Raw genomic sequence first — 18526 nt, 5'->3', positions numbered from 1 at the left:
CACACTCATGTATGTGCAATATACCTACACACTCATGTATATGTAATATACCTACACAGTCATGTATATATACCTACACACTCATGTGTATGTAATGTACCTACACACTCGTGTATATGTAATATACCTACACACTAATGTATATGCACCTACTCACTCATGTATATGTAATATACCTACACACTCATGTATATGCAATATACCGACACACTCATGTATATGTAATGTACCTACACACTCGTGTATATGTAATATACCTACACACTTATGTATATGTACCTACACACTCATGTATATGTAATATACATACACACTCATGTACATGTCATATACCTACACATTCATGTATATGCAATATACCTACACACTCATGTAAGTGTAGTATACCTACACACTCGTGTATATGTAATATATCTACAAACTCATGTACATGTAATGTACCTTCACACTTGTGTATATGTAATATACCTACACACTTATGTATATGTACCTACACACTCATGTATATGTAATATACATACACACTCATGTACATGTAATATACCTACACATTCATGTATATGTAATATACCTACACACTCATGTATATGTAATATACCTACACAGTCATGTATATATACCTACACACTCATATATATGTAATATGCCTACACACTCATGTATATGTACCTACAAACTCATGTATATGTAATATACCTACACACTCATGTATATGTAATATACCTACACACTCATGTATATGCACCTACACACTCATGTATATGTAATATGACTACACACTCATGTATATGTACCTACACACTCTTGTATATGTAATATACCTACACACTCATGTATATGTAATATACATACATACTCATATATATGTACCTACACACTCATGTATATGTACCTACACATTCTTGTATATGTAATATACCTACACACTCATGTATATGTAATATACCTACACAGTCATGTATATATACCTACACACTCATATATATGTAATATACCTACACACTCATGTATATGTACTATACCTACACACTCATGTATATGTAATATACCTACACACTCATGTATATGCACCTACACACTCATGTATATGCACCTACACACTCATGTATGTGCAATATACCTACACACTCATGTATATGTAATATACCTACACAGTCATGTATATATACCTACACACTCATGTATATGTAATGTACCTACACACTCGTGTATATGTAATATACCTACACACTAATGTATATGCACCTACTCACTCATGTATATGTAATATACCTACACACTCATGTATATGCAATATACCGACACACTCATGTATATGTAATGTACCTACACACTCGTGTATATGTAATATACCTACACACTTATGTATATGTACCTACACACTCATGTATATGTAATATACATACACACTCATGTACATGTCATATACCTACACATTCATGTATATGCAATATACCTACACACTCATGTAAGTGTAGTATACCTACACACTCGTGTATATGTAATATATCTACAAACTCATGTACATGTAATGTACCTTCACACTTGTGTATATGTAATATACCTACACACTTATGTATATGTACCTACACACTCATGTATATGTAATATACATACACACTCATGTACATGTAATATACCTACACATTCATGTATATGTAATATACCTACACACTCATGTATATGTAATATACCTACACAGTCATGTATATATACCTACACACTCATATATATGTAATATGCCTACACACTCATGTATATGTACCTACAAACTCATGTATATGTAATATACCTACACACTCATGTATATGTAATATACCTACACACTCATGTATATGCACCTACACACTCATGTATATGTAATATGACTACACACTCATGTATATGTACCTACACACTCTTGTATATGTAATATACCTACACACTCATGTATATGTAATATACATACATACTCATATATATGTACCTACACACTCATGTATATGTACCTACACATTCTTGTATATGTAATATACCTACACACTCATGTATATGCACCTACACACTCATGTATATGTAATATACCTACACACTCATGTATATTCAGTATACCGACACACTCATGTATATGTAATATACCTACACAGTCATGTATATGTACCTACACACTCTTGTATATGTAATATACCTACACACTCGTGTATATGTAATATACCTAGAAACTCATGTATATGTAATATACCTACACACTCATGTATATGTAATATACCTACACAGTCATGTATATGCACCAACACACTCATGTATATGTACGTACACACTCATGTATATGCAATATAACTACACACTCATGTATATGTAATATACCTACACAGTCATGTATATATACCTACACACTCATATATATGTAATATACCTACACAGTCATGTATATGTACCTACACACTCATGTATATGTAATATACCTACAAACTCATGTATATGTAATATACCTAAACACTCATGTACATGCACCTACACACTCATGTATATGCACCTACACACTCATGTATATGCAATATACCTACACACTCATGTATATGTAATATACCTACACATTCATGTATATATACCTACACACTCATGTATATGTAATATACCTACACACTCATGTATATGTAATGTACCTACACACTCGTGTATATGTAATATACCTACACACCAATGTATATGCACCTACACACTCATGTATATGTAATATACCTACACACTCATGTATATGCAATATACCGACACACTCATGTATATGTAATGTACCTACACACTGGTGTATATGTAATATACCTACACACTCATGTATATTCAATATACCGACACACTCATGTATATGTAACATACCTACACAGTCATGTATATGTACCTACACACTCTTGTATATGTAATATACCTACACACTCGTGTATATGCAATATACCTACACACTCATGTATATGTAATATACCTACACAGTCATGTATATATGCCTACACACTCATGTATATGTAATATACCTACAGACTCGTGTATATGTAATATACCTACACACTCATGTATATGCACCTACACACTCATGTATATGTAATATACATACACACTCATGTATATTCAATATACCGACACACTCATGTATATGTAATATACCTACACAGTCATGTATATATACCTACACACTCATGTATATGTAATATACCTACACAGTCATGTATATATACCTACACACTCATGTATATATAATATACCTACACACTCATGTATATGTACCTACACACTCATGTATATGTAATATACCTACACACTCATGTATATGTAATGTACCTACACACTCGTGTATATGTAATATACCTACACAGTCATGTATATGTACCTACACAGTAATGTATATGTACCTACACACTCTTGTATATGTAATATACCTACACACTCGTGTATATGTAATATACCTACAAACTCATGTATATGTAATATACCTACACACTCATGTATATGTAATATACCTACACACTCATGTATATGCACCTAAACACTCATGTATATGTAATATACCTACACAGTCATGTATATGTAACTACACACTCATGTATATGTAATATACCTACACACTCATGTATATGTAATATACCTAAACACTCATGTACATGCACCTACACACTCATGTATATGCACCTACACACTCATGTATATGCAATATACCTACACACTCATGTATATGTAATATACCTACACATTCATGTATATATACCTACACACTCATGTATATGTAATGTACCTACACACTCGTGTATATGTAAAACACCTACACACCAATGTATATGCACCTACACACTCATGTATATGTAATATACCTACACACTCATGTATATGCAATATACCTACACACTTATGTATATGTACCTACACACTCATGTATATGTAATATACATACACACTCATGTACATGTCATATACCTACACACTCATGTATATGTAATATACATACACACTCATGTATATGTACCTCCACACTCATGTACATGTAATATACCTACACATTCATGTATATGCAATATACCTACACACTCATGTAAATGTAATATACCTACAAACTCATGTATATGTAATATACCTACACACTCATATATATGTACCTACACACTCATGTATATGTAATATACCTACACACTCATGTATATGTACCTACACATTCTTGTATATGTAATATACCTACACACTCGTGTATATGTAATATACCTACACACTCATGTAAATGTCATATACCTACACACTCGTGTATATGTAATATACCTACAAACTCATGTATATGTAATATACCTACACACTCATATATATGTACCTACACACTCATGTATATGTAATATACCTACACACTCATGTATATGTACCTACACACTCATGTATATGTAATATACCTACACACTCATGTATATTCAATATACCGACACACTCATGTATATGTAATATACCTACACACTCTTGTAAGTGTAGTATACCTACACACTCATGTATATGTAATATACCTACACACTCATGTATATGTACCTACACACTCATGTATATGTAATATACCTACACACTCATGTATATGTACCTACACACTCTTGTATATGTAATATACCTACACACTCGTGTATATGTAATATACCTACAAACTCATGTATATGTAACGTACCTACACACTCGTGTATATGTAATATACCTACACACTTATGTATATGTACCTACACACTCATGTATATGTAATATACATACACACTCATGTATATGCAATATACCTAAACACTCATGTAAATGAAATATACCTACACACTCATGTATATGTAATATACCTACACACTCATGTATATGTACCTACACACTCATGTATATGTAATATACCTACACACTCATGTATATGTACCTACACACTCATGTATATGTAATATACCTACACACTCATGTATATATACCTACACACTCATGTATATGTAATATACCTACACACTCATGTATATGTACCTACACACTCATGTATATGTAATATACCTACACACTCATGGATATATACCTACACACTCATGTATATGTAATATACCTACACACTCATGTATATGTACCTACACACTCATGTATATGTACCTACACATTCTTGTATATGTAATATACCTACACACTCATGTATATGTAATATACCGACACACTCATATATATGTACCTACACACTCATGTATATGTACCTACACATTCTTGTATATGTAATATACCTACACACTCATGTATATGCACCTACACACTCATGTATATGTAATATACCTACACACTCATGTATATTCAGTATACCGACACACTCATGTCTATGTAATATACCTACACAGTCATGTATATGTACCTACACACTCTTGTATATGTAATATACCTACACACTCGTGTATATGTAATATACCTAGAAACTCATGTATATGTAATATACCTACACACTCATGTATATGTAATATACCTACACAGTCATGTATATGCACCTACACACTCATGTATATGTACGTACACACTCATGTATATGCAATATAACTACACACTCATGTATATGTAATATACCTACACAGTCATGTATATATACCTACACACTCATATATATGTAATATACCTACACAGTCATGTATATGTACCTACACACTCATGTATATGTAATATACCTACACACTCATGTATATGTAATATACCTAAACACTCATGTACATGCACCTACACACTCATGTATATGCACCTACACACTCATGTATATGCAATATACCTACACACTCATGTATATGTAATATACCTACACATTCATGTATATATACCTACACACTCATGTATATGTAATATACCTACACACTCATGTATATGTAATGTACCTACACACTCGTGTATATGTAATATACCTACACACCAATGTATATGCACCTACACACTCATGTATATGTAATATACCTACACACTCATGTATATGCAATATACCGACACACTCATGTATATGTAATGTACCTACACAATCGTGTATATGTAATATACCTACACACTAATGTATATGTACCTACACACTCATGTATATGTAATATACATACACACTCATGTACATGTCATATACCTACACACTCATGTATATGTAATATACCTAAACACTCATGTATATGTACCTCCACACTCATGTATATGTAATATACCTACACACTCATGTATATGTACCTACACACTCATGTATATGTAATATACCTACACACTCATGTATATGTAATGTACCTACACACTGGTGTATATGTAATATACCTACACACTCATGTATATTCAATATACCGACACACTCATGTATATGTAACATACCTACACAGTCATGTATATGTACCTACACACTCTTGTATATGTAATATACCTACACACTCGTGTATATGCAATATACCTACACACTCATGTATATGTAATATACCTACACAGTCATGTATATATACCTACACACTCATGTATATGTAATATACCTACACACTCATGTATATGTACCTACACACTCATGTATATGTTATATACCTACACACTCGTGTATATGTAATATACCTACACACTCATGTATATGCACCTACACACTCATGTATATGTAATATACATACACACTCATGTATATTCAATATACCGACACACTCATGTATATGTAATATACCTACACAGTCATGTATATATACCTACACACTCATGTATATGTAATATACCTACACATTCATGTATATATACCTACACACTCATGTATATATAATATACCTACACACTCATGTATATGTACCTACACACTCATGTATATGTAATATACCTACACACTCATGTATATGTAATGTACCTACACACTCGTGTATATGTAATATACCTACACAGTCATGTATATGTACCTACACAGTCATGTATATGTACCTACACACTCTTGTATATGTAATATACCTACACACTCGTGTATATGTAATATACCTACAAACTCATGTATATGTAATATACCTACACACTCATGTATATGTAATATACCTACACACTCATGTATATGCACCTACACACTCATGTATATGTAATATACCTACACAGTCATGTATATGTAACTACACACTCATGTATATGTAATATACCTACACACTCATGTATATGTAATATACCTAAACACTCATGTACATGCACCTACACACTCATGTATATGCACCTACACACTCATGTATATGCAATATACCTACACACTCATGTATATGTAATATACCTACACATTCATGTATATATACCTACACACTCATGTATATGTAATGTACCTACACACTCGTGTATATGTAAAACACCTACACACCAATGTATATGCACCTACACACTCATGTATATGTAATATACCTACACACTCATGTATATGCAATATACCTACACACTTATGTATATGTACCTACACACTCATGTATATGTAATATACATACACACTCATGTACATGTCATATACCTACACACTCATGTATATGTAATATACATACACACTCATGTATATGTACCTCCACACTCATGTACATGTAATATACCTACACATTCAGGTATATGCAATATACCTACACACTCATGTAAATGTAATATACCTACAAACTCATGTATATGTAATATACCTACACACTCATATATATGTACCTACACACTCATGTATATGTAATATACCTACACACTCATGTATATGTACCTACACACTCATGTATATGTACCTACACATTCTTGTATATGTAATATACCTACACACTCGTGTATATGTAATATACCTACACACTCATGTAAATGTCATATACCTACACACTCGTGTATATGTAATATACCTACAAACTCATGTATATGTAATATACCTACACACTCATATATATGTACCTACACACTCATGTATATGTAATATACCTACACACTCATGTATATGTACCTACACACTCGTGTATATGTAATATACCTACACACTCATGTATATGCACCTACACACTCATGTATATGTAATATACCTACACACTCATGTATATTCAATATACCGACACACTCATGTATATGTAATATACCTACACACTCTTGTAAGTGTAGTATACCTACACACTCATGTATATGTAATATACCTACACACTCATGTATATGTACCTACACACTCATGTATATGTAATATACCTACACACTCATGTATATGTACCTACACACTCTTGTATATGTAATATACCTACACACTCGTGTATATGTAATATACCTATAAACTCATGTATATGTAACGTACCTACACACTCGTGTATATGTAATATACCTACACACTTATGTATATGTACCTACACACTCATGTATATGTAATATACATACACACTCATGTATATGTAATATACCTACACATTCATGTAAATGTAATATACCTAAACACTCATGTAAATGTAATATACCTACACACTCATGTATATGTAATATACCTACACACTCATGTATATGTACCTACACACTCATGTATATGTAATATACCTACACACTCATGTATATGTACCTACACACTCATGTATATGTAATATACCTACACACTCATGTATATATACCTACACACTCATGTATATGTAATATACCTACACACTCATGTATATGTACCTACACACTCATGTATATGTAATATACCTACACACTCATGGATATATACCTACACACTCATGTATATGTAATATACCTACACACTCATGTATATGTACCTACACACTCATGTATATGTACCTACACATTCTTGTATATGTAATATACCTACACACTCATGTATATGTAATATACCTACACACTCATGTATATGTAATATACCTACACAGTCATGTATATATACCTACACACTCATATATATGTAATATACCTACACACTCATGTATATGTCCTATACCTACACACTCATGTATATGTAATATACCTACACACTCATGTATATGCACCTACACACTCATGTATATGCACCTACACACTCATGTATGTGCAATATTCCTACACACTCATGTAAGTGTAATATACCTACACAGTCATGTATATATACCTACACACTCATGTATATGTAATATACCTACACACTCATGTATATGTACCTACACACTCATGTATATGTAATATACCTACACACTCATGTATATGTAATGTACCTACACACTCGTGTATATGTAATATACCTACACACTAATGTGTATGCACCTACACACTCATGTATATGTAATATACCTACACACTCATGTATATTACATATACCGACACACTCATGTATATGTAATATACCTACACACTAATGTATATGCACCTACACACTCATGTATATGTAATATACCTACACACTCATGTATATGCAATATACCGACACACTCATGTATATGTAATGTACCTACACACTCGTGTATATGTAATATACCTACACACTTATGTATATGTACCTACACACTCTTGTAAGTGTAGTATACCTACACACGCATGTATATGTAATATACTTACACACTCATGTGTATGTACCTACACACTCATGTATATGTAATATACCTACACACTCATGTATATGTACCTACACACTCTTGTATATGTAATATACCTACACACTCGTGTATATGTAATATACCTACAAACTCATGTACATGTAATGTACCTTCACACTTGTGTATATGTAATATACCTACACACTTATGTATATGTACCTACACACTCATGTATATGTAATATACATACACACTCATGTACATGTAATATACCTACACATTCATGTATATGTAATATACCTACACACTCATGTATATGTAATATACCTACACAGTCATGTATATATACCTACAAACTCATATATATGTAATATGCCTACACACTCATGTATATGTACCTACAAACTCATGTATATGTAATATACCTACACACTCATGTATATGTAATATACCTACACACTCATGTATATGCACCTACACACTCATGTATATGTAATATGACTACACACTCATGTATATGTACCTACACACTCTTGTATATGTAATATACCTACACACTCATGTATATGTAATATACATACAAACTCATGTATATGTAATGTACCTACACACTCGTGTATATGTAATATACCTACACATTTATGTATATGTAACTACACACTCATGTATATGTAATATACATACACACTCATGTACATGTAATATACCTACACATTCATGTATATGCAATATACCTACAGACTCATGTAAATGTAATATACCTACACACTCATGTATATGGAATATACCTACACACTCATATATATGTACCTACACACTCATGTATATGTACCTACACATTCTTGTATATGTAATATACCTACACACTCATGTATATGCACCTACACACTCATGTATATGTAATATACCTACACACTCATGTATATTCAGTATACCGACACACTCATGTATATGTAATATACCTACACAGTCATGTATATGTACCTACACACTCTTGTATATGTAATATACCTACACACTCGTGTATATGTAATATACCTAGAAACTCATGTATATGTAATATACCTACACACTCATGTATATGTAATATACCTACACAGTCATGTATATGCACCTACACACTCATGTATATGTACGTACACACTCATGTATATGCAATATAACTACACACTCATGTATATGTAATATACCTACACAGTCATGTATATATACCTACACACTCATATATATGTAATATACCTACACAGTCATGTATATGTACCTACACACTCATGTATATGTAATATACCTACACACTCATGTATATGTAATATACCTAAACACTCATGTACATGCACCTACACACTAATGTATATGCAATATACCTACACACTCATGTATATGTAATATACCTACACATTCATGTATATATACCTACACACTCATGTATATGTAATATACCTACACACTCATGTATATGTAATGTACCTACACACTCGTGTATATGTAATATACCTACACACCAATGTATATGCACCTACACACTCATGTATATGTAATATACCTACACACTCATGTATATGCAATATACCGACACACTCATGTATATGTAATGTACCTACACAATCGTGTATATGTAATATACCTACACACTAATGTATATGTACCTACACACTCATGTATATGTAATATACATACACACTCATGTACATGTCATATACCTACACACTCATGTATATGTAATATACCTACACACTCATGTATATGTAATGTACCTACACACTCGTGTATATGTAATATACCTACACACCAATGTATATGCACCTACACACTCATGTATATGTAATATACCTACACACTCATGTATATGCAATATACCGACACACTCATGTATATGTAATGTACCTTCACAATCGTGTATATGTAATATACCTACACACTAATGTATATGTACCTACACACTCATGTATATGTAATATACATACACACTCATGTACATGTCATATACCTACACACTCATGTATATGTAATATACCTACACACTCATGTATATGTACCTCCACACTCATGTATATGTAATATACCTACACACTCATGTATATGTACCTACACACTCATGTATATGTAATATACCTACACACTCATGTATATGTAATGTACCTACACACTGGTGTATATGTAATATACCTACACACTCATGTATATTCAATATACCGACACACTCATGTATATGTAACATACCTACACAGTCATGTATATGTACCTACACACTCTTGTATATGTAATATACCTACACCCTCGTGTATATGCAATATACCTACACACTCATGTATATGTAATATACCTACACAGTCATGTATATATACCTACACACTCATGTATATGTAATATACCTACACACTCATGTATATGTACCTACACACTCATGTATATGTAATATACCTACACACTCGTGCATATGTAATATACCTACACACTCATGTATATGCACCTACACACTCATGTATATGTAATATACATACACACTCATGTATATTCAATATACCGACACACTCATGTATATGTAATATACCTACACAGTCATGTATATATACCTACACACTCATGTATATGTAATATACCTACACAGTCATGTATATATACCTACACACTCATGTATATATAATATACCTACACACTCATGTATATGTACCTACACACTCATGTATATGTAATATACCTACACACTCATGTATATGTAATGTACCTACACAGTCATGTATATGTACCTACACACTCTTGTATATGTAATATACCTACACACTCGTGTATATGTAATATACCTACAAACTCATGTATATGTAATATACCTACACACTCATGTATATGTAATATACCTACACACTCATGTATATGCACCTACACACTCATGTATATGTAATATACCTACACAGTCATGTATATGTAACTACACACTCATGTATATGTAATATACCTACACACTCATGTATATGTAATATACCTAAACACTCATGTACATGCACCTACACACTCATGTATATGCACCTACACACTCATGTATATGCAATATACCTACACACTCATGTATATGTAATATACCTACACATTCATGTATATATACCTACACACTCATGTATATGTAATGTACCTACACACTCGTGTATATGTAATATACCTACACACCAATGTATATGCACCTACACACTCATGTATATGTAATATACCTACACACTCATGTATATGCAATATACCTACACACTTATGTATATGTACCTACACACTCATGTATATGTAATATACATACACACTCATGTACATGTCATATACCTACACACTCATGTATATGTAATATACATACACACTCATGTATATGTACCTCCACACTCATGTACATGTAATATACCTACACATTCATGTATATGCAATATACCTACACACTCATGTAAATGTAATATACCTACAAACTCATGTATATGTAATATACCTACACACTCATATATATGTACCTACACACTCATGTATATGTAATATACCTACACACTCATGTATATGTACCTACACACTCATGTATATGTACCTACACATTCTTGTATATGTAATATACCTACACACTCGTGTATATGTAATATACCTACAAACTCATGTATATGTAATATACCTACACACTCATATATATGTACCTACACACTCATGTATATGTAATATACCTACACACTCATGTATATGTACCTACACACTCGTGTATATGTAATATACCTACACACTTATGTATATGTACCTACACACTCATGTATATGTAATATACATACACACTCATGTACATGTCATATACCTACAAATTCATGTATATGCAATATACCTGCACACTCATGTAAGTGTTGTATACCTACACACGCATGTATATGTAATATACCTACACACTCATGTGTATGTACCTACACACTCATGTATATGTAATATACCTACACACTCATGTATATGTACCTACACACTCTTGTATATGTAATATACCTACACACTCGTGTATATGTAATATACCTACAAACTCATGTACATGTAATGTACCTACACACTTGTGTATATGTAATATACCTACACACTTATGTATATGTACCTACACACTCATGTATATGTAATATACATACACACTCATGTACATGTAATATACCTACACATTCATGTATATGTAATATACCCACACACTCATGTATATGTAATATACCTACACAGTCATGTATATATACCTACACACTCATATATATGTAATATACCTACACACTCATGTATATGTACCTACAAACTCATGTATATGTAATATACCTACACACTCATGTATATGTAATATACCTACACACTCATGTATATGTAATATACCTACACACTCATGTATATGCACCTACACACTCATGTATATGCACCTACACACTCATGTATATGCAATATACCTACAAACTCATGTATATGTAATATACCTACACAGTCATGTATATGTACCTACACACTCATGTATATGTAATATAACTACACACTCATGTATATGTACCTACACACTCTTGTATATGTAATATACCTACACACTCGTGTATATGTAATATACATACAAACTCATGTATATGTAATGTACCTACACACTCGTGTATATGTAATATACCTACACACTTATGTATATGTAACTACACACTCATGTATATGTAATATACATACACACTCATGTACATGTAATATACCTACACATTCATGTATATGCAATATACCTACACACTCATGTAAATGTAATATACCTACACACTCATGTATATGTAATATACCTACACACTCATGTATATGTAACTATACACTCATGTATATGTAATATACCTACACACTCATGTATATGTAACTACACACTCATGTATATGTACCTACACATTCTTGTGTATGTAATATACCTACACACTCGTGTATATGTAATATACCTACACACTCATATATATGTACCTACACACTCATGTATATGTAATATACCTACACACTCATGTATATGTAACTACACACTCATGTATATGTAATATACCTACACACTCATGTATATGTAACTACACACTCATGTATATGTACCTACACATTCTTGTATATGTAATATACCTACACACTCGTGTATATGTAATATACCTACACACTCATATATATGTACCTACACACTCATGTATATGTAATATACCTACACACTCATGTATATGTACCTACACATTCTTGTATATGTAATATACCTACACACTCGTGTAAATGTCATCTACCTACACACTCGTGTATATGTAATATACCTACAGACTCATGTATATGTACCTACACACTGATATATATGTAATATACCTACACACTCATGTATATGTAACTACACACTCATGTATATGTCATATACCTACACACTCATGTATATGTAACTACACACTCATGTATATGTACCTACACATTCTTGTATATGTAATATACCTACACACTCGTGTATATGTAATATACCTACACACTCATATATATGTACCTACACACTCATGTATATGTAATATACCTACACACTCATGTATATGTAACTACACACTCATGTATATGTACCTACACATTCTTGTATATGTAATATACCTACACACTCGTGTATATGTAATATACCTACACACTCATGTAAATGTCATCTACCTACACACTCGTGTATATGTAATATACCTACAGACTCATGTATATGTACCTACACACTCATGTATATGTAATATACCTACACACTCATGTATATGTACCTACACACTCATGTATATGTAATATACCTACACACTCATGTATATGTAATGTACCTACACACTCGTGTATATGTAATATACCTACACACTAATGTATATGCACCTACACACTCATGTATATGTAATATACCTACACACTCATGTATATGCAATATACCGACACACTCATGTATATGTAATGTACCTACACACTCATGTATATGTAATATACCTACACACTCATGTATATGTACCTACACACTCATGTATATGTAATATACCTACACACTCATGTATATGTACCTACACACTCATGTATATGTACCTACACATTCTTGTATATGTAATATACCTACACACTCATGTATATGTAATATACCTACACACTCATGTAAATGTCATATACCTACACACTCGTGTATATGTAATATACCTACACACTCATGTATATGTACCTACACACTCATGTATATGTAATATACCTACACACTCATGTATATGTAATGTACCTACACACTCGTATATATGTAATATACCTACACACTCATGTATATGCACCTACACACTCATGTATATGTAATGTACCTAAACACTCATGTATATTCAATATACCGACACACTCATGTATATGTAATATACCTACACACTTATATATGTAACTAAACACTCATGTATATGTAATATACATACACACTCATGTACATGTAATATACCTACACACTAATGTATATGCACCTACACACTCATGTATATGTAACTACACACTCATGTATATGTACCTACACATTCTTGTATATGTAATATACCTACACACTCATGTAAATGTCATCTACCTACACACTCGTGTATATGTAATATACCTACAGACTCATGTATATGTACCTACACACTCATGTATATGGAATATACCTACACACTCATGTATATATACCTACACACTCATGTATATGTAATATACCTACACACTCATGTATATGTAATGTACCTACACACTCGTGTATATGTAATATACCTACACACTAATGTATATGCACCTACACACTCATGTATATGTAATATACCTACACACTCATGTATATGCAATATACCGACACACTCATGTATATGTAATGTACCTACACACTCATGTATATGTAATATACCTACACACTCATATATATGTACCTACACACTCATGTATATGTAATATACCTACACACTCATGTATATGTACCTACACACTCATGTATATGTACCTACACATTCTTGTATATGTAATATACCTACACACTCGTGTATATGTAATATACCTACACACTCATGTAAATGTCATATACCTACACACTCGTGTATATGTAATATACCTACACACTCATGTATATGTACCTACACACTCATGTATATGTAATATACCTACACACTCATGAATATGTAATGTACCTACACACTCGTGTATATGTAATATACCTACACACTCATGTATATGCACCTACACACTCATGTATATGTAATGTACCTACACACTCATGTATATTCAATATACCGACACACTCATGTATATGTAATATACCTACACACTCTTTTAAGTGTAGTATACCTACACACTCATGTATATGTAATATACCTACACACTCATGTATATGCAATATACCGACACACTCATGTATATGTAATGTACCTACACACTCGTGTATATGTAATATACCTACACACTTATGTATATGTACCTACACACTCATGTATATGTAATATACATACACACTCATGTACATGTCATATACCTACACATTCATGTATATGCAATATACCTACACACTCATGTAAGTGTAGTATACCTACACACGCATGTATATGTAATATACCTACACACTCATGTATATGTACCTACACACTCATGTATATGTAATATAACTACACACTCATGTATATGTACCTACACACTCTTGTATATGTAATATACCTACACACTCGTGTATATTTAATATACCTACAAACTCATGTATAAGTAATGTACCTACACACTCGTGTATATGTAATATACCTACACACTTATGTATATGTACCTACACACTCATGTATATGTAATATACATACACACTCATGTACATGTAATATACCTACACATTCATGTATATGCAATATACCTACACACTCATGTAAATGTAATATACCTACACACTCATGTATATGTAATATACCTACACACTCATATATATGTACCTACACATTCATGTATATGTAATATACCTACACACTCATGTATATGTACCTACACACTCATGTATATGTACCTACACATTCTTGTATATGTAATATACCTACACACTCATGTATATGTAATATACCTACACACTCATGTATATGTAATATACCTACACAGTCATGTATATATACCTACACACTCATATATATGTAATATACCTACACACTGATGTATATGTACCTACAAACTCATGTATATGTAATATACCTACACACTCATGTATATGTAATATACCTACACACTCATGTATATGTAATATACCTACACACTCATGTATATGCACCTACACACTCATGTATATGCACCTACACACTCATGTATATGCAATATACCTACAAACTCATGTATATGTAATATACCTACACAGTCATGTATATGTACCTACACACTCATGTATATGTAATATACCTACACACTCATGTATATGTACCTACACACTCATGTATATGTAATATACCTACACACTCATGTATATGTAATGTACCTACACACTCGTGTATATGTAATATACCTACACACTAATGTATATGCACCTACACACTCATGTATATGTAATATACCTACACACTCATGTATATGCAATATACCGACACACTCATGTATATGTAATGTACCTACACACTCATGTATATGTAATATACCTACACACTCATGTATATGTACCTACACACTCATGTATATGTAATATACCTACACACTCATGTATATGTACCTACACACTCATGTATATGTACCTACACATTCTTGTATATGTAATATACCTACACACTCATGTATATGTAATATACCTACACACTCATGTAAATGTCATATACCTACACACTCGTGTATATGTAATATACCTACACACTCATGTATATGTACCTACACACTCATGTATATGTAATATACCTACACACTCATGTATATGTAATGTACCTACACACTCGTATATATGTAATATACCTACACACTCATGTATATGCACCTACACACTCATGTATATGTAATGTACCTAAACACTCATGTATATTCAATATACCGACACACTCATGTATATGTAATATACCTACACACTTATATATGTAACTACACACTCATGTATATGTAATATACATACA

The sequence above is a fragment of the Labrus mixtus genome, chromosome 18, assembly GCF_963584025.1.
Source record: "Labrus mixtus chromosome 18, fLabMix1.1, whole genome shotgun sequence".
Taxonomy (NCBI): Eukaryota; Metazoa; Chordata; class Actinopteri; order Labriformes; family Labridae; genus Labrus; species Labrus mixtus.
The sequence above is the reverse complement of the archived record's forward strand: the minus strand, read 5'-3'. Positions refer to the sequence as shown.